The sequence below is a fragment of the Pongo pygmaeus genome, chromosome 8 (assembly GCF_028885625.2).
Source record: "Pongo pygmaeus isolate AG05252 chromosome 8, NHGRI_mPonPyg2-v2.0_pri, whole genome shotgun sequence".
NCBI classification, from domain to species: Eukaryota; Metazoa; Chordata; class Mammalia; order Primates; family Hominidae; genus Pongo; species Pongo pygmaeus.
The window spans coordinates 60,217,309-60,239,203 of record NC_072381.2 but is presented as its reverse complement, the minus strand read 5'-3'; the positions used below and the strand labels follow the sequence as shown (position 1 = coordinate 60,239,203).

At 38.5% G+C, this 21,895-nt stretch overlaps 1 protein-coding gene, 1 non-coding gene and 1 pseudogene across 10 annotated transcripts in view; 2 read left to right on the top strand and 1 right to left on the bottom strand.

Annotated features, from left to right (window-relative positions):
* The window catches only part of NRG3 (neuregulin 3), a 1,100,020-nt gene that overhangs the window by 448,976 nt on the left and 629,149 nt on the right, over nucleotides 1-21,895 (top strand). The window lies entirely within an intron of this gene.
* LOC129006951 (U6 spliceosomal RNA) lies at nucleotides 10,206-10,311 on the top strand. Its single transcript, XR_008492140.1, has one exon. It is a non-coding gene; the product is annotated as a U6 spliceosomal RNA (small nuclear RNA).
* Nucleotides 18,320-19,323, bottom strand: LOC129006479 (high mobility group protein B1-like; annotated as a pseudogene).

The following is a 21,895-nucleotide window of genomic DNA, read 5'->3' as shown; positions in this document are numbered from 1 at the left end:
ATTTAGGATGTTTTCTTTAGACAGATTCCATGTGGAAATATGAGGTCAAAAATCAGAAATATTTTTAAGCCTTTGATAAATAGTGTTTTCCATACTGTTTCCTACCTGGTTGTAAGTACAAGTTTGTCCACCTGGCTTCCTAAGTTGGTCAACATAAATTTGCACCAACTGAACATCTGAAATATAATAATATACACTGAGGTTCTTAGCATAATTTATGTTTCTTTTAAATTGGCATTGCTGATGACATTAACCAGGTGTAACTGGGGAATGATTCTGTTGTCGACTGCTCCATTTAACGTCTCAGTTCTGGCCATCTAGTGGTCCAGTCTGTGTTTTCTACTGAACAACATATTGAGCTTTTCTCTGCTGCTTCCTGGCTTTCATATTTACTGCAGAGAAATCTCATTGTCTGCAGTGATTGGACTTTTAGAATAGAATCTTAGTAATCTGTATTCTACGGCATGAAAACTAGGCCCACACTATTTACTACTGACCTCAGGATTCAGCTCTGCCTGCATGTAGACCTGGAACAACACCTTCTGCCTGTGCTCAGAATACCTGCTGGACCTGGTCACTCTCTACCCATGCTTTTTTCCTCAACGCTTTCCCTCCTTTCACCTGTCGTCTTTTCATCTTCTCTCTTTTTATTCTTGGTCTGGCACTCGTGCAAGTAGACGTGATTTTATAGCTTCCTCAGGCTTTTCATAAAAAGGGACCATTTCCATGCAAGTGCTATTTTTACCAGTCTCAGAATTGTGTAAAAGGCTTTGGTTCTGTGATATTTTCTGGACCACACTATAAAAATTCCCTGATGCTATAGACCCATGGGTTTTACTTTAACTCAGTATTTCCTAAACTGTGCTTCTGTGGAATTTCAGTTCAATTTCAATGGGAGCAAGGAACAAAGGTTCCCATGGTCAAATAAACTGCAAACTGTGCTTCCTAAATGGTCTTCTTGAAGATTTGCAGTTCATGATACCATATCTAATGGTTTGGAGACATCAGAAGGAAAAAAAAAAAAGTATGTTTTAACTTGGTCACTCCCCACTGAGGAACTATTTTTTTTCTCTTTTTATTTTTTATGGCTATACCTAGAGTCATTTTTCCTTAAAACCTATCTGGAAAAAGCTGTTTTGACCATGCAACCTGTTTATTAAAGTGGACCATGGTTTTACATCAAGGGGAAGATGTGACAAAAATAAACATTTTCCAGTTTTGGAGCTGGACTGTGCACACATTTCTGTTCAGCACTATTAGAACCCCTTCAACATTTGGAAATTATAATGTTTCTGCAGATGGGAACAAGCTGGATGCCAAGGAGTGTGCATGAGCGAGAGCAGACAGAGGCCCAGCCTGTGAGCTCCACTCTGCTGGCAGTGATCCAGTGACTACCTAACAGAGAGAAGTGGATAGCTTTATGGGCAATTGTTTGCCCACTGGTTGAAATGCTTCGGTTGGATTTATCAGAACCATGGTCACATAAAGTTGTCTATCACCCAAAGGGAATCATAAAGATGCCTTGAGTACCAGAGAAGGATCATTGATTTCTTTGGAGCCATAGTGTTCAGCCTTTCACAGCTGGGGAACTGCTTTGCTGTGAAATAGAATTTCAGTTGGATACAAAATTAATCAGTTTTCACAGTTCAAAATTTTGACTAAGACACTGTGTCAGTGTGTTTGGTACATGCTGTGTTTGAGCCTGGAAGCCTACGCCTCACATTTGTGTAGCATCGTGACACCACCAACTGCCTGTTGATGTCATGGGGAACCAGGGTAATGGGGAGCGGATAGTTTCTCCTCTGCCACTCTAGCTCTTTCTCCCAGCTTGAATACAGGGCTGACCTTTCACAAACTAACACATCTAGAAGAGACCTTAGTGACTATTTAGTCCAACACTGACCAGGGGAAGAAATCCTTTTGCAACACCCATGATCAGTGGCTGACCCAACCTGTGCTTGCACACTTGTAATAATGGGGGATCCACCACCCTACACAGCAGCCCTATGGTTAGATTTTGAATGATATCCAGGCTTTGGTGAAATTCCTGTTTCGTGAATAAATCAAAAAGAAGGCAAATTCCATGTTGTCTCATCTCTCTACTGGCATGAGATCAATATCAAGGAGACAATCAATCACTTATCTTTCATGGCTCTGATGTGATCCATTTGTGATATTTTGGTCTCAAATGCTTGGGAAGACAGTAGATAGAGAAAGAAACTGATACTTATGATCCGAAATTATCTGCCAAATCCAATCTCTTGAGGCAATTAAATTAGAAGGATATATAGGTCTTCCCAAGAAACAGAACTAGGCAAACATAGGCATTTATATTTGGTGCAATATCCTCACCCTAACAAAAAAAGAATGTTTTTCTACTTATATAGCTGATCACACAGAAAGGATCAACAATCGAGTTTTTGAACATAATTTTTCATTTCTCAAAACCCTACTTGCGTAAGGAAAACAGTCTGTTCACAAAGAGGCTTTCAGTTTTGCAGTGAAGTGTAATGGGAAGAATATATTCAGATATGTTTATTAATCAAGATCTACCCCTGTCTTTTTATTCTATATTAGCTTAGGTGGTCCGTAACAATGGGGAAGAAAAGACGAGCAAATTGTGGCCCTTGTCCTTAAGGAGCTCAGGATCTCCCCAGTGGGCTGCAGGAATGGCAAATACCCACAAAATAGCCCGCGCACGAGGCAGAGAGTGATACATGTTCTACTAAGAATAGCAGTAAAAAGCTAGAAATCAGAGAGGAGATGAAGGTTAATGCCAGGTGGAAGACTGGGGAAAAGTACACAGCTGAATTGACTCTGAGTTGCGTGTGGGAAAATGGATGAGATTTCAAAAGGCAGAGATTAAAGAAAGAGTTACTGCTACATGGAGGCATTTTCCAAGAACGTCCCTCAGTATAGGAGGCAGGGGCTTTCAAAACTCTGTATTCATCATTTTCTATAGACATTTTTCCTTGTAGTATGTCTTGTCACTGTATCCATAGCTCAGGTTTTAGAGATTTGTATGCTTATATCATTGATGGGATTGTTTTAAATAAATGTCTCATAATTTAGCAATTTTAGTTCCTGGAGTCTTTTCACACCTACTCAGAATATTTACAAGGTACTCTTCTTGGTTCATAGGTACCCATTGCATTGACTTTTAATTTTGGGTGGAGTCTGAGTCTCCTTATTCTCTTTTCTCATGGAAAAATGTCGTGCCCTGGCCAGGGAGGAGGAAAAGAAAAACAGCGTACTGCCGGATGGCTCCAATCTTTCTGTAGTATTGAAGACAGTGGGAAAAGGAAAGGGAGAAAAAGGGATGGCCAGGGCCGGGCGCGGTGGCTCATGCCTGTAATTCCAGCACTTTAGGAGGCCGAGGCGGGCGGATCAGGAGGTCAGGAGATGGAGACCACGGTGAAACCCCGTCTCTACTAAAAATACAAAAAATTAGCTGGGCGTGGTAGCGGGCGCCTGTAGTCCCAGCTACTCAGAAGGCTGAGGCAGGAGAATGGCGTGAACCCGGAAGGCGGAGCTTGCAGTGAGCCGAGATGGCGCCACGGCACTCCAGCCTGGGTGACAGAGTGAGACTCCGTCTCAAAAAATAAAAAGAAAAAAAAGAAAAAGGGATGGGCCTTTCAATCTGGTGAGTGCAAGCAAGAGTCTTGCCATGGTCAGGGATGTGTAAATAAGGGCAGCTTTCTCTCAATATGGACATTCTCAATGGACATTCACATTCATTCATTACGTTTTCCCTGAAGCATGGAAGAAGTACATGCTGTGTATCAGGAGTTGCCTTTTCAAAGCTCGCAGTCTGGTGAAGGGAAAGGAAACATGTAAACTGGCATTTATAATGCAATATGATAAGGGCTATGACAAAAGGAATGTGGAATTCTGTGTCTTTGAGGGCAGATAAGAGAGACTGCAAATAATATCTCTAGAAGACGATGTCTGAGCCAAGCAAGAATTAGGTGAGCAAAAAGACGGGCACCTTTTTAAAAATTATGGGCATTCAGTGAGTGATTTTATAAAGAAAATAGCACATTCATTCATCTTAATTAAGTTTACTTTGCAGTTAATTACGCTGAGTGACCTTGGGGATATATAAGTATTTGAAACAGACTTAATATGAGGTGGATGCAGATATCACTGATAGGTGAGTGTGTGCTGCAAAACGATACAGAGTCCATCTGTGTTTGAGTAATGATGACTATCCAATCTCATTACATCCTGGAAGTTTTTCAGTTATTGAATGGAATAATATGCAGTTCTTCTAAAACTCTTAATAAAATTAATTCAAGCATACTTTATATTAAACAATATATTTTGGAAGAACACTACCAACAAATTTACCAAAAAAAAAAATGATGTCACAGCTCTCAGGAGGTGCCAGCATTTATTGACTACACACTACATGTTGTTACATGCATTCATTTATATAATTCTCATTTTAAAAAATCTTAGCTGATATTGTTGGCTACTGCTCACATTTCATCCTCTGTGGCCTTTACTTCAACTGAATTTCAGTTTTATGCCAACAATCAGCCCACTGTCCTTCACATAGCCATGCATTCGCTTCATTAAGCTACTCAGGGGAATGCCAATATTCAGACTGACAATGCTTAAGAGGTGGGCATGGGACTCAAATCTTGTTAATGAATTAGGAGTGATGTTTAGATGTGATGCCTAAAATCATGGCAGCTCTCTGTGACAAGGGAGCCTAGCCTAAGGATATAGCCAGTGATGGCTCAGCAGAATGAGTCCTTTATTTTTGGGGATCTAGGTAAGCAACTATATTAGACAACCTAGGAACCCTTTCCTGCTAAAAGAGATAATGTTATTTTCCTTCGGATTTAAGCCATTTGTGTTGAGTTTTCTGAACTCTCAGCCAAAATCATTCTCATTGACAGGTAGGTACTCTCATTATCTCCATTTTACAAATAGGGAAACTGGGGGTTCAATAAGTTAAGTCAGCACTTTTGGAGGCTACGGCAGGGGATCACTTGAGCCCAGAAGTTTAAGGCAGCATTGAGCCATGATCATGCCACTGTACTTCATCCTGGGCAACAGAGCAAGACCCTGCTTCTCAAAAACAAAGAAAAACAAACAAAAAAAAAAGAAGTTAAGAACTTAATGAACATCATACAGCTGGTAAAAATGTCAGAATTAGGATCAAAATCAAGTCTGTCTTACTTCAATACCCTAGTGGTTAATTTGTGGTTAGACATCTTCTACATATATTTTTTGAAATATATCACACTAAAGTACTGAAATAAATAATGACAAAAATGTCTAGTAATTCAAATATATAATCTGTGAGAAAGCCACTTTCCCCAGTAATGTTTTATATCAAGGCTTGGTAAATTGTGTAAGGGGTCAAATAATAAATATTTTAGAGTTTATGGGTCAGATGGTTTCTTTCACAACTACTCAACTCATTGTAGCTCAAAAAGCCATAGACAATGCATAAACAGATGAGCTCAGCACTGTTTCAGCGAAATTGTAGTTACAAAAACAGGTGGCAGACGGGATTTGGGCCTTGGACCATAGTATACTGAACCCTTCTCTACATGAACTAAATCTGATTCTTTGTGAAGGGTTCGCCAGGTAGGATGGGCAAAAGTTCATTTTACTAGGTGTGTACCAAAAAAAAAGTCACACCAGTAGAAGAGAAAAGGAGATATGGAGTGTGGTGTGGAAGGGACAGAGAGTGCACCCTCTTTGCAAACTTTAAGATATCAAGGAAAATGACTATTTTCCTACTTTGTAGTGCAGATTGGGAAACAGCTTCAGACAACACAAAGGGAGGGGAGCTCATGGCTTCCACCATCAGAGAGGCAAAGTTAGTAGATTTCTAGCCTACTATCTGTGCTTAAATTGGAATTTCTGTTAAAAATTCTGAATTTTCTCAGCAATAACTTTCAAAGACCATCACACCATTATCTTTCTTTCTTTCTTTTCTTTTCTTTTTTTTTTACAGTCTTGTTCTGTTGCCCAGGCTGGAATGCAGTGGTGCAGTCTTGGCTCACTGCAACTTCTGCCTCCCTAGTTCAAGCGATTCTCCTGCCTCAGCCTCCCAAGTAGCTGAGATTACAGGTGCCCGCCACCACGCCTGGCTAATTTTTGTATTTTTACTGGAGATGGGGTTTTGCCATGTTGGCCAGGCTAAAGACAACCGTTATCTTTCATACTCAAAATATTGAATGATCCACAAGTAGTATAATACATAGCTGTTATTTCTGCAAATGGAGAGATAAGAATTGGAAGTGAACAGATGGTTATAGCTCTTTGATTTTTGTTTTAATTGCTTTCCAACAATCACAGAGAATGGACCAATTTTCTCAATAATATTTGTTCTGAAACAAAGGTCTGGGAGTCAAGTTTGTCAATAAGGCAAAGAGTTTTTGGGAGGTACGTGAGGGTTTTTCTTTTTTTTCTCTCAAATGGTTTACAAAGGCATAACATGAAATTGAACTGTTATTTATTTGCAGAATCTTAACTACTGAGCCATATTTGTCCCCTTTTACCTCTTACTAAACTGGAAACATAAAAAAGTGTTTATAGGAAACCAAGGTTAAAAGATAGGAACATAAAGTTTCACTCTTCTTCCACTTCACTGCTTCTGGCAACCACTAATTTATTTTCTGTCTCTGGATTTGCCTATGCTGGACATTTCCTATAAATGGGATTATGTAATATGTAGACTTATGCCTACTGTATTTCACTGAGCATAATGCTTTCAAGGTTCACCCATGCTGTAGCATGAATCAGTAAATAATGTCTTTTATTAGTGAATAATATTCCATTGTATAGATGTACCAACTTTTTTGTTTATTCATCACTTGGTGGACAATGGAGTTGCTTCCACTTTTTGGCTACTATGTGTAATATTTCTATAAACACTTATAAACAAGTATGAACATTTGTTTTCAATTCTCTTATGTGAGGAGTGGAATTGCTTGGTCATATGGTAACTCTAACATCTTGAGGAATGATCAAACTTTTCTGCAGCAGCTGCACCATTTTACTTTCCCCAGCATTGTATGCCTATTCCTATTTCTCCACATTCCTGCCAATACTCATTGTTGTCCGTTCTAATGGGTGTGAAGGGATATTTCATTGTAGTTTTGATTTTACTTTACATAAACACTAACAGTTTTGGACATCTTTTTATGTGTTTGTTGGATGTATGTATATATTCTTTGGAAAAAATTTCTATTCAAATGGAAAGGAAAATTTTAAAGAAGAGAAGATGTATGATAAAATTAATATTTACTGCATGTCTATAATGCATTGGGGCTTTTACTCATAAAAATGAATAATAAGTAATATTTTAATCATATTACATAAATAAGATTCAGATAAATTAAGAACTTGCTAAAGAAAATAATTGGCTATGGTTAACCCAAGAGTCAAATAAGATCCACACGCCTTCCCTTTGTCCCATGTAGATATCTTTCATGTACATTGATATGAAGATGTACATCTTACAGAGATGAATAAGACAAGCATGACTGAATAAAGCATGAGTGTGCCCCTCTCCTCTCTGGAAAAAAGTAAAAACATAAAAAACTTTTATGGAATAATGCAGAAAAGGATCAATTCTCTTTCTGATGTCAATATGATAGTAAAGTTGTAGGTAGTGCACTTGTGAGATCATCACCTTACTAGTGATTGATGGGGGCATCCCACTCTTTATTGATCTAGTCTATATAATAGCACATGAGAAATCCATGAACCGCCCTATGGAGGGCTTATTTATCTTTTAAAATGCTATAACCACATCCAGTATCTCTAAACAAGTGCTTAGAGGTTAGAAAGCATTATGAGTATATTAGCCACCTAGACACCACTCTCCCCTGCCCGGCGCTTAGCAGAGTGTAGATTGGGTACATGACAGTCACGCATGCTTTGTTGCTCCTGGGAGGCAGACATGCCTTATTATCTGAACAGATTTCCTCACTTTCCACCCCAGGAATCAATACAGTACTCAGCAGTCTTATATTAGATGCTCAATGATAGATTGTTAAATAAATGACTTTAATTGGCATCATACAGAGATATTACAGAATTAGATATACAGTTGATGCTCAATAAATATGTGCTGACTTACTTAGTAAAGAAGGGAAAGATGTGCTTGGTGCCAAGCACTGTGAAAATCCCACTACCACACATTGTCTTCTTTTCTCATTTAGGCTTCATGAAACCCCATGAATTATATGCTTTCATATAGTCACCTTATTCATGTTCAAAATGCCAGCAAGTAGTAAAGTAGTAATGCAAACCCAGATCTGCAAAAGTACATTACAAAGCATTAAATTGGATATTTAGAACTTGGCACACTAAATTTCATCTGAGGCTCAAACACAGAGTCCCAATGTAGTACCAAGAAACAAGTCTTTCCCACTTTTGCTTAAGATGACACCAACACTGTCATGAAGAAGATGGACAGGGGTGCACAGGATGAAACTTCTTCAAAGAAGTGAAATGATTGATGTATTGGGTACTTTATGCAAGAAGATTTGGAGAACAATGTAATTGTTTTATAATTTGATTGCATATCCCTAAGACCTGGATGTTTTCAAAATGATAAATGACTTAATGACTGAATACATTCTAGTTGCCTGTTTTAAACAAATGTGACATTTTAGGGGTTAATGCTATATTCTTGATTTCTTGTATTTTTAGTCAGTAACTGTATTAGTCTGTTCTCACACAGTTATGAAGAAATACCTGAGACTGGGTAATTTAAAAAGAAAAGAGGTTTAATTGACTCATAGTTCCACATAGCTGGGGAGTCCTCAGGAAACTTACAATCACGGCGGAAGGCACCTCTTCACAGGGCAGCAGGGGAGAGAATGAGGGCCAGCAGAAGAAATGCCAGAGGCTTATAAAACCATCAGATCTTGTGAGAACTCACTCACTATCATGAGAACAGCATGGGGGAAGCTGCCTCCGTGATTTAGTTACCTCCCACCAGGTCCTTTCCACACATGGAGATTATGGGGATTATGATTCAAGATGAGATTTGGGTGGGGATATAGCCAAACCATATCAGTAACTTTCTCTCTGTTTAAAAATTTTTAAATTTCTATTTTTTTAAAGTTTGAACATGTTGAGGTTCAAATATCTTAAGCTTCCAAGTGCTCTTTTGACTTTTAATATATTTCTGGAGTCCCTTTTGGACTTCTTGGTTCTTAATGCTTCGGTTGCATGCCTGCATTTCCTCTCCTGCTTGTGTGCACTTCTCATGTGCCATGTCTAGGAAGTTGTATCCTTTCCACCTGATTTAGCATTTCGTTATCTTCTGTTGTGCAAGCTATCAATATGCCATCTAGGGTTGGGGCTGGAGATATAAGACAGCTTAAAGATATCATCCTTTTACTTAAACAACTATCCATCTTTTAAAGTACTTTAATATAATTTTCATAACTTTTCCAGTCAGCCAGAGTGAATACTCTCTAAAGTGTCTTTGACAGTTGGCTTTATTTTTTGAGGAGGAAACTTCTCTTGATTGACTTTTTTTGCACCATGATTTGCAGACAAGATACTAAGAATCTGGGAGTGGTGGCTGGGGCTAGTGTTAGAGTTAGTCCTGTTATAATCTCAGTTTCTCAACCCATCAAAATGAGAACACCATAGAAGTAAAAACATATTTCCTATGCAAAGGCTGCATTAAGATATGTCTAGTTCCCACCTCAACCCACTCTCTAAGCCTTTCTTGCATAAAATGCGGAGCCACCACACCACTACTGACAAAAGTGCCCTCTCCACGAACTCTCCTAGAATATTTTTTCTACTTCTGCCATGACACGTGACATAGTTAGCCAATGCATAAGCAGGGCTTCAAGCCAGGCTCTTGTGTTGCAATATCTATCCTTTCTTTATACCCCAGGTGGAGAAGAAAGTGCTTGGATTTCTGAACACTAGAATAAATGATTCAAATAAGAGCTAAAACTATTAAGGGGAAAAATAAGATTTTTAAGTAATTAAAGTGAGTGATACTCATTTTCATGAAGGATTTTGAAGAATCAAGTCAATGTTTAGACATTAATTCAAAGCCATAATGGAATGAAAAGAAAATTTGAAAGAGAAAGTAATAGAAATTCCCAGAGTCAAGCATTGTCTTTATTTTTGTACTCACCTGCCTCCCCCCAATATCTACTTTGCACAGTATTTCAGTGTGTGCTCAAAGAAATGGGTGTTGGGTGCTTGCTTTGGCAGCACATATACTGAAATGGGAACAATACAGAGAAAGTTGTCATGGCCCTGCACAAGGATGACATGCAAATTTGTGAAACATTCCCTATTTTTATGGTTAATGGGTACAAAAAAAAATAGAAAATGTAAGACCTAGTTTTTGATAGCACAACAGGGTGACTATAGTCAATAATAACTTAATTGTACACTTTAAATAACTAAGAGTATAATAGGATTGTTTGTAACACAAAGTATAAATGCTTGAGGAGATGGATACCCCATTTTCCATGATGTGATTATTATGCATTGCATACCTGTATCAAAGCATCTCATGTACCCCATGAATATATACACCAGCTATGTACCCCCAAAAATTAAAAATAAAAATATTTTTAACAATGCTGTTGGGTAGATGGGTTCCAAGTTGAATGAACTACTAAAAAATGGTGTCTTCTAATTGCTCTTATTTACTTATTCTGAAGTGATAAATAGAGTGTTTGGCAAGGAGAAGCTTGAATATGTGTAGCTTAAAAGACTCCAAAACTCAGCACGGTTGGAAATGCAGAATATTAAAGAGATTTCTTTATGGAGTTGGGCTTTTTTGGCTTTTCCTTGCCTTTCTATGGATGAGGCGTGAAATAATAAGACTGTTGTGTGGCCCCTCCATAGTTCAGTTTCATTTCTGTAAAATGAAAATGATATTTATATTGGATTAATAGGTTTATTCCAAGCATTATTACTGCATGCTGACTTCTAAAGTTTCTCTTATCCCAAGGTTGTTGGTTTGAATTGTTAAAACTATAAGTCCTAAGAACATATTTATTTATTTTATATGTATATATCTGTTTTATTTTTATAGATTTAGGGAGTACAAGTGCAGATTTCTTACATTAATATTTTGCATAGCAGTAGAGTCTGGGCTTTTAGTGTACTCATCACCCAAAAAGTGATATGGTAACCCAATACGTAGTTTTTCAACCCTTACCTTCCTCCCACATTCCCATCTTTTGTAGTCTCCAGTGTATATTATTTACCACTATATGTCCATGTGTACCCTTTGTTTAGCTCTCGGTTATAAGTGAGAACATAAAGTATTTTACTGTGTTTCTGAGTTGTTTTACTTAGGATCATTGCCTCCAGTTCCTGGTATCTATTTTTATACCAGCACCATGGTGTTTTGGTTACTAAGCCTTGAGAGTCCTAGATTTCACAAAATGATATGATTTCTTTTTTATGGCTGAGTAGTATTTATGGTATATGGTATTTCTGGTTTATGTATGTGTGTATACTATATGATATATATATATGGAATATGGTATTTATGTTATATATATGCACACACACACTCATTAATCATCCATTAATGAACACTTAAGGTGATTCCATATATTTGCTATTGTGAATAGTGCTGCCAAAAATATACAGGTACAGATATCTTTTTGATATCATGATTTATTTCCCATTGGGTATATACTCAGAAGTGGGATTACTGGATCAAATGGTAGTTCTATTTTTAGTTCTTGGATAAATCTCCATACTGTTTTCCATAAAGGTTGTAGTAATTTACACTCCCATCAACAATGTATTAGCATTCCCTTTTCTCCACATCCTCACAATATCTGTTGTTTTTTGACTTTTTAATATTAACCATTCTGGCTGGTGTAAGATGGTATCTCACTGTGGTTTTAATTTGCATTTATCTGATGATTAATGATGTTGAGAATGTTTTTCATGTGTTTATTGGTTGCTTGTATGTTTTCTTTTAAAAAGTGTTTGTTTATGTGTTTGGCCCCCTTTTTAATGGAGTTATTTTTCTTGTTGAGCTGTTTGAGTTCCTTGTAGATTCCGGATATTAGCCCTTTGTCAGGTGCATAGATTGCAAATATTTTCCCATTCTGTAGGTTGTCTGTTTACCGTATTCATCATTTATTTTGCTTTGTAGAAGTTTTTTTTAGTTTAATTAACTCTCACTTATATATTTTTGTTTTTTTGATGTTTGTTTTTGAGGACTTGGTCATAAATTCTTTGCCTAGGCCAATGTTCAGTAAAGTTTTTCCTAGGTTTTCTTCTAGGATTTTTACAGTTTCAAGTCTTACATTTAAGTCTTTAATTTCATCTTGAGTTAATTTTTGTATATGGTAAGAGATATGGGTATGGTTTCATTTGTCTGCATATGGTTATCCAATTTTTCCAGAACCATTTATTGAATAGAGTGTCCTCTCCCCAGTGTATATTTTTGTTGACTTAGTCAAAGGTCAGTTCATCATAAGTATGTGGCTTTATCAAATCTAGGGCTCTCAATGCTATAGTAACCAAAACAGTATGGTACTGGAATAAAAAAATAGACATATAGATAAATGGTACAGAATGGAGAATTGATAAATGATTTCAGTAAAGTTTCAGGATACAAAATCAACATGGAAAAATCTGTGGCATTGCTAAACACCAATAATAATAATCAAGCTGAGAACCAAAACAAGAACTCAATCCCATTTACAATCATTACAAAAAAATACATAGGCATACATTTAATGAAGGAAGTGAAAGATCTCTACAAGCAAAACTACAAAACACTAATCATAGATGACACAAACAAATGGAAAATCACCCCCTGCTCATGGATTTGAAGAATCAATATCATTAAAATGACTATACTGCCCAAAGCAATGTACATATTCAACACCATTTGATTACATTACCAATGTCATTTTTCACAGGATTAGAAAAAAAATCCTAAAATTCATGTGGAACCAAAAAAGGGCTTTAATAGCCAAAGCAATCCTAAACAACCAGAGCAAAGCTGGAGGCATCACATACCTGTCTTCAAATTATATTAAAGACAGATTTAGACCATGAGAATAGACCTGAAGTACAGCAGTGCACTTCACTAATTGTATTGACTGTTAAGAAATTACAATAATTTTATTCTATATGGTAACTAACCACTACTCAAATCCCCCTGAAAATTGTCCCCCCAATGCCACCCTGGATGCCTGGGTTCCCAAATCTCCTCAGTGTTAATCCAGAAACAAGAGTTAACATTTAGCCCCAGAGGGACCTCCAGGACCCTGCTTCCCTCTTATGACTGTACAGATTTATTCTGATTAGTCCTGTAATTTCCGTATGACTTATTAAATATTTTGAACATCACATCCATACATACTTTCCAGACAAGAAGTTTGGATGTGGGGGAAAATTCTTTAATAAACAAACACATAAATTCTCATTTAAAAAAAAACTGCTTTTTTACATGGAACCCATGAACATGAACAAAAAAAACCTTGATTATTAGCCTCAGGTATGTTCACAAAAGTATAGACATGTTTTTCATCATTCATTTCCAAAAACATTATTACAGATTTGGAGCAACAAGGTGCTGTTACCTTATCATTCTGAAGTTTTGTGTATGCCTAGGATGTTGGTATAATCTTCATTGTTACAACCATTATGATACTTATTCACAGAAAGCATGCATTAAGCCACTTATTGTGTGTCAGGCTTTGTAATAAATTATGGTGATACAGAGATTGACTTGCAAGGTCCCTAAGATCCCATAATCTAGTTTGAGAAGAGGATGGAGAACGAACATGTAAGCAGTTAAGCTGCAATTCAGAGTGATCATCACAGTATTAGAGATGAGTAGGAAGTGTGCCTGGAGCTCTGAATACTTTCAGCCACTTCTAACCTGAGGAGCTAGGGAAGACTTCAGTATGTGCTTACATTTCACATAAATCTGAAACAATGAGAAATTATTTGTTAGAGACATGTAGCTGTGTATGAGGTAAAGGGAATAGCACATTTAAATTAATAGAGTCTAAAAGTCGCCATATGTGTTCCAGTATTACTGGAGCTCAAGAAATGTGGGAGAGAGACTAGGCAGTGCAGTCCCAGGGAGCCTTCTCTGATGGCTTGTGTAGGGAATTGCTGAATAAGCTAGAAAGTGTCAATCTGGTGTAATGAAGACTCAATGGAGTTTTAGCCACAAGATGAAGAGAGCTCACATGTGCTATTAAGGTGGATGTGTTAACTCTTCTTTTTCTTTTTTTTTTTGAGATGGAGTCTCGCACTGTCCCCCAGGCTGGAGTGCAGTGGCACAATCTCGGCTCACTGCAAGCTCTGCCTCCCGGGTTCACGCCATTCTCCTGCCTCAGCCTCCCGAGTAGCTGGGACTACAGGCACCCGCCACCATGCCTGGCTAATTTTTTTGTGTATTTTTGGTAGAGACGGGGTTTCACCGTGTTAGCCAGGATGGTCTCGATCTCCTGACCTCGAGATACGCCTGCCTCGGCCTTCCAAAGTGCTGGGATTACAGGCGTGAGCCACCGCACCCGGCCGTGTTAACTCTTGAGTAAGTAGTAGAAGCCAGTGTGAGGTACAGGGAGACCAGACAGGAGGCTGTTTCTATGTGTGAGAAACTTTTATCCACTAGAAGTTCACATAAGGACACATTTGGGAAATAAAGATGTGGTAGAGAATGAAACACCATCCCCACCATGGATAGCATCCAGATTAATGCTGGAAATCACATTTCAATTAGAAAATTGCTTAGGAAACATGATGTCAGAGGAAGGAGAGCCGTATAATTCAAGTCTATGTTGGCATCTCTTTCAAGTTTCCCACTGCACCTGACTCAGAAGATAGACTCAGTCTGTTAGCTGAGGTCTCTCTGTGCTGGAGCAGCATGAAAAGGGCCCCCACCAGCATAGATTCAGTTCTCTTTGAAGTTTAAGATCCATCTACAACTTGCCATGTTCTTTTCTTAGCAGGAGGTATTGGGGTTCCTATGTACATGCTACTCACTGCTCACGTGTAAGTTAGGTAAAATTTGAGCAAGTGGAAAATGACCCTGCTGTAATCCAGATCATAATATTTCTAAATAAGCACACACAATAGTCAACCAACCTACTTCATGATTTTTTATGGAATAAGGCAGAGACAAGGCCACTCTGCACCCACAAAAATGTGTAAGTATGCACTTCTGACCTATGTGAGGTAAGTGTCTGCTACTTCTCTGTCAATGGCAAGCTCTACTACAGTCCTCCAGCATATTGGATTTGTAGGCCACTCAGTTAGCAATTGTCTTCACTTCTACATAGCATTCAATCCTTAATGTACTCCTGCTTTTCTTAGCCTATAGAGTAGTTCAAACTCCCAGGGAGGCTGTTTTGTTAGAAGGAATGAAGTCCCTATGGGTATATTGAAAATCTCATCTACAATAGATAAAAGTCCATAATTTAGGGTTAGTGTGAGGACATTCATTCAATAAGTATTTATTGAATAACTATTGGATAGCAGGTGATGAGTTATTAGGAATACGTATACCCACATACATGCACAAACACACACACACAGATATAAAACATGTTTGTATCTTCCAGAAGCATATGGTTTATGGGATAAACAAATGGAAATAATGAAGGTTATTATTTCTAGTAGCAAGTTTGAGAATATCCCATAGGGTGAGGCTCATTTTTGTTAGACTTTGATAAATCATCTCAGAGGCTAGGCTTCCCAGACGTGTGTGTTATCTGTGGCTCAAGACTATGAGTAGCAGTCATAGCTATGATTGAAAGAATGAGAGACAAAGAGCAGAAAGAGTGGGGAGTAGTTCTGTGACCTGAATGGTGAAAAGGCCCCAGAGAAGAAAGCCTTTACTGGGCAACACTATAGAGAGTTTTGTAGAGAACAGAAATATCCAGTGGGAATTTATTTTTTGCTAAAGTTTTCTCTGTCTTATGTTCTCTGGGTGAAATCTGTGGACAACTGTGGGATTGTGGGGGTGCAAGGTGGCAACCTGCAGAACGAAGCATGTGCAAAGGCCTGAGGGGACATGGGAAATTTAAACAATTGTGGCTTGTGTATTGAACGTGGGGGGCAGTTATTACATGTGAGATGAGGAGTGAGAGACGCAGAGGGCTTGGGAAGATTTTGGTCTTCATCGTAAGAGCCGAGATAAGCCATGACATGATTTTCTGAACAGCAGTGACTGATTGCTATGTGATTATTTTTTTGCATATATTATGGAAACAGATTTTATTGTAAATAATTCACTTTAGGGTGGGTAGCATGTGCACAGACAGGTCTGTAAGGAATATTCCAAGTAAGATGAGATGGAAAGAAATGGTAAATTCAAAAGATATTTAGGAGTTAGAATCAAGAGTATTTGGTGATTGCACATGCAGGATCAAAAGAATGGCTACTAGGTTTCTGGCCTGGACAATGGGATCAGTGGTGTCACATTAACTGAGACTGGGAGTGCTAAAGTGCAAGTTTCTTGAGGAAGAGCAAGAGTTCCATTTTCTATAAGCAAATTCTGAGCTGCTTTTGCAATGTCCATCAAGAGGGGAGAGATAAGCAGACTGGAATTTAGAGAAGCCTGTGAGCTGCATGCATAAAATCAAGGTTATTGGCATGTAGATAACAGAGAGGATCATCCAGGGCAGCTGGTTTTCAGAGTTTAGGGTTCATGAGAATGATCTGGAAAGTTTTCTAAAGCAGCATCCAGGACCCACCTCCAGCGTTTCTGGTGCAGTAGATCTTGGATGGAGTCCATGCTTTACATTTCTAATATACTCACTCGAAGATTGTTCTGATGCTGCTAAATTGAGTAACATACTGGGAATAGCACTCACATAGAGAATAAATAAAAAAGAAAGAAATAATAGAAATAAAAATGTGACTATGGGAAACGGTATAACAGAGTCAGTCAAGCTGCATTGGTTTGTGTTTAGAAGCTCCCAGGTAAGAGCTATGAACCCTTGGGCCAATGAAGTAAACAAAGTAAGTAAAGACTCAGTCTCTCTATTTGTCAAAAAAAAAAATGATAATAAAAATGCACAAATTCATAGTGTTATTTTAAGGTCAAAAAAGACAGCTAAAGGAAAACACTTAGCATAGTGTTAAGTATATGCTTGGAGTTATTTGAAAGCCAGTCTTTAAGTAATCCAGCATTTAAACATAGATTAGATGATAATAAGTTGGTGAAAGTCAAAGGTCAAGAGGAAAATCAAGACTATGTGATAACATAGATTCCAAGGAAACAAAGGTTTTCACAAGAGGGTTATGAGTTTCAGTTGCTTTTGAGAATTTCAACGAGATGCGGAAAAAAAAAAAACAAAAAACCCACTATTGGATTTAGAGATAGCTGGTAACATAAAATAGGCCATTTCAGGAAGGCGATGTGGGGTGCAGAGATAGTGTCTCTGAAGTACATAGCACAGAGCCTAGCATAAGCCAAGGGCTCCAGTGACAGTAGCTGCTATTATTATTATCATAGTTCAGAGCAGTTTGAAATATGCATGTGTTTGCATGCTGGTTAAAGGAAATATATTCAGTTTAGGATAAGCTCTGCAATTCCCAAATAAATGCATTTCCATTGAACAAGCTATGTCCCATTCAGGTTTAAATAAGCTGAAACAGTTTTTAAAAGCAGGATTTCAAACTGCAACGTGGCAGATATGTCATGCAACTTTAACAAGGGCCCTTTCTACATTTGCTGCAAAAATTAATGGCTCTAGGATACATCAAGAACTGTCAGTTCTCACAGCAGCCCCACGAATCAATTGAACTTTTAAAATCCTTGCCCTATACTCCCCATTTCTCCCATGCCAGCAACGTGAACAATTGTCTGATCTTTGGCAGCGGGGAGAAAGCTATCTTTGCCTCTTGCCAGCTGAGAAATGGTTTGTTTCCCTTTCAAACACCACTGCATTCTTCTTGCAATTTCCCTTTACCATTAAATATTTTATAACTCAGTCTCATGCCAGTGCTTCTTCCTAGGTGCCTGATAAATGACAGATTCTACAGGAAATTTTAATATATGGCAGCAGGTTTCATTTACAGTATTCCTACAGAAGAGGCTGCCAGAGTCAACAACCATATTTAAATGGCTCCTGGCTTGTAAAGGTAGTTTGCTAATCCTAAAAGCTTTTAGATTGCATTGCCAGATTCTTACCTTTTCTTAGAGAATCGTCATATCATGAACTCTATGGGAGAGAAAAAAAAAACTGCCTGAGAAATGTGACATTTTTTGTTTGTTTGTTTAAAAATAAATCTTACACAGCCTTACATTTCAGTTTTTTTCTTTAAGAGGAATAAGTTGTGTACAGGGGGGTTAAATGCTTTATAGACAAGAAAAAAAAAACTGCACTAGAACCAACTCATCATCTTCATCATCTTCTTCTGCATCCTCTTCATCTTCCTTATCTTTCTCCTCTTCCTTCTTTTCCTTGCTTTTTTCAGCCTTGACAACTCCCTTTTTTGCTGCATCAGGCTTTCCTTTAGCTCGATATGCAGCAGTATCCTTTTCGTATTTTTCCTTCAGCTTGGCAGCCTTCTTTTCATAAGGCTGCTTGTTGTCTGCAACAATGTTGTTCCACATCTCTCCCAGTTTCTTCCGAACATCACCAATGGACAGGCCAGGATGTTCTCCTTTGATTTTTGGGTGATACTCAGAGGAGAACGGGAAAAATCCCGAAGGAGACCTCTTGGGTACATTGGGATCCTTGAACTTCTTTTTTGCCTCGTCTTTGGGAGGGATATAGGTTTCCATTTCTCTTTCATAACGGGCCTTGTCCGCCTTTGCCACATCTTCAAATTTTCCTTTCTCTTTAGCAGACATGGTCTTCTATCTCTCTGAGCACTTAAAATGATGAGTTCATGTCCTTTGTAGGGACATGGATGAAATTGGAAATCATCATTCTCAGTAAACTATCGCAAGAACAAACAACCAAACACCGCATATTCTCACTCATAGGTGGGAATTGAACAATGAGAACACATGGACACAGGAAAGGGAACATCACACTTCGGGGACTGTTGTGGGGTGGGGGGAGGGGGGAGGGATAGCACTGGGAGATATACCTAATGCTAGATGACGAGTTGGTGGGTGCAGCGCACCAGCATGGCACATGTATACATATGTAACTTACCTGCACGTTGCACACATGTACCATAGAGCCTAAAGTATAATAATAATAAATAAATAAATAAATAAATAAAAAAGAAAACTGAGAAGTTGACCGAAGCATCTGGGTGCTTCTTCTTGTGCTCCTCCCGACAAGTTTACACAATAAATGCATATGATGACATTTTGTCTTTCGGCTTCTTAGGATCTCCTTTGCCCATGTGTAGTTATTTTTCTGCGCTAAGAATTGAGGCCGCTGCACTTTCGCGGACATAAGAAACGAACTCCTGGAGCTTAAGGTCAGCAGAGGTTGGGTTCCTGTTGCTGCGCCTGTGGCCCGCCAGAAACGCGCTACAAAGTAGTGGCGCGTCCGCCCGCGCAGCTCTAGCGGACAAAGAGGAAATCTGACATTTTTAAGCCAGGAGTGTGAAGAATTTATTTAGGATCTAATCTGAGTCTCAATATTTTCCAATTATTATTATTATTTTTTTTTTTTTTGGTGGCGGGTGGTGGAGGGCGATCTTGTTTTTCCCATCCAGGATTCCTTTTCCTGTGCCAGTTCAATCACACATATTCAAGCCCAGCTCCAATGCCAACACTTTAAGAAACCCTCAGAGGTAACTATAGCCTGAATTAATCTCTCCCTTTCTTTGACTATCTCATGCAATTATTATCTGTAATAGCCCATTTAGTACTCTTGTTCCTGCAACAATATATGTGTTCCCACAGTGTGCTGCATTGTGCCGGCAACATAGAAACCTCCATAAGTAATATTCAGGTTCAACTCAGTAGTTAAGGGGGAAACCAGTCATCGTTTCAATTCATTAATAAATTACTTTCATTGCAAAATCTGCGGCGATTTCTGTCTTCCAACCCAACATTTTCTTCCCATTTCGCCTTTAATGAATTAACCACCACCACCTCTCACTGTGCATTTAATTACTGTACTGATTACTTACTATGTATGCTACATGATGTGGAAAGAATAGAAAACTTAAAAGCAAAGCACTCTCCCTGACCTCCCTGGGGATAGAGACCGAAACGTATAAAAAAAATAAGAAAACACATTAAACTACATATAACAAGTGCCAGATGAGTGATCCAGATAATCGCACAGTTCCTGTGGCCCCAAGTGATGGGGTACTATTTCTAATGCCAGCAGCAGTACTTCCTTAAACTGATCCCTAGACCTTGGTCATGGTGCTTGGAAAACCCTTTCTTAGCGCCATCTCTGCTCATCTTAATCCTAACACTCCTTTATTCTTCCTGTCCCTCTTTTTTTGGAAAATCCTTTCCAATTGTTTTGCTTTGTTTTCTCCTCGTTTGTCCTCCATGCTGCTGAGCTGATTTTTCCCTCCTTTAATGAAATTCTATGCTCTTTCCCTAAGTTGTTTTGGAGCCCTTCTTATATCCTTACTTCGCTTCCCAGAAATTTTTAAAATAGAGTTTTTGTTCACTATAACACTTTTTTTTTTTTTCTGTTTTGAGACAAGGCCTCACTCAGCCCTGTCTCAAACAGGCTGGGGTGCAGTGGCACAATACCAGCTCACTGCAACCTCGACCTCCTGGGCTCAGATGATCCTCCCACCTCAGCCTTCTGAGTAGCTGGAGTCACAGGCGTGCGCCACCATGCCCAACTAATTTATTATTATTATTATTTGTATAGATGGGGGTCTCCCTGTGTTGTCTAGGCTGGTCACAGACTCCTGGGTTCAAGTGATCCCCCCACCTTGGCTCCAATAGTTCTGAGATACAGGTGTGAGCCAGAGTGCCTGGCCTATAATACCACTTTTTAACACAAACAATTAGAAAAATGCTATATAAAAGAGTTGTCCTTTTTTTTTTTTTTTTTTCTTTGACGGAGTTTCGCTCTTGTTGCCCAGGCTAGAGTCTTTCCAAGTAACTGTGAATACAGGCACCTGCCACCGTGCCTGGCTAATTTTTTGTATTTTTAGTAGAGACAGGGTTTCACCATGTTAGCCAGGCTGGTCTCCAACTCCTGATCTCAGGTGATCCACCCACCTTGGCCTCCCAAATTGCTATGATTATGGGTGTGAGCCGCCGCACCAGGCCAAAATTTCTCCCTTCTATAAATACCTATTCTGTGCCTCTGTGTGAAGCCATCCATAAGCCCATGGATTAAAGATGTGAAGACCTGCTCTACTCCTTGGAAGCAAGCTCGTGGTCCAGTCAGATGGGAGCTTCAGAAGCTGATGAATGTGGAGAGAATGATGTCTGATAGCAGGGCCCACTCTGGAATAAGGGAACATAAAGAAAGCCTTGAAATACAAATTGGTATTCACGGGAACATTAGGCCCCTCCTGTTTACTTACAGGAACCTTCATCCATATAATTGTTTTGAAGGCAATAGCTCTATAACAAATTATTTACCAAATTACATTCCTAGAAACAGAAGTTTGATTAAGTACATGCCAAAATAGTACCGTATAGTATAGCCAGCTTAGTGTATTGGACTGTCTTAAAAGTGGCATAGCTTCAAAAAATATAAACAAGCTTCCAAAAGGGTTGAATTTGCTCACAGATGAGAGTTTTTGATTACTAAGATACACCAAGGTTGTTTAGGATCATAACTTTTATAGTTTGGCATTAGATCTTATCCATGTTCTCATTCTCACAAATGTTCCATGTTTCTTCTTCAGAATAAAACACTCAGTTGGATACATTAGAGCACACTGTGCCACCTTAGGGCACAGAAAGAAAATAAAGAATTGCACCTTGTATTTTATTTTTGGCTCATTCTTATTTATGTTCTATTTTATGTGTTTTGTAGTA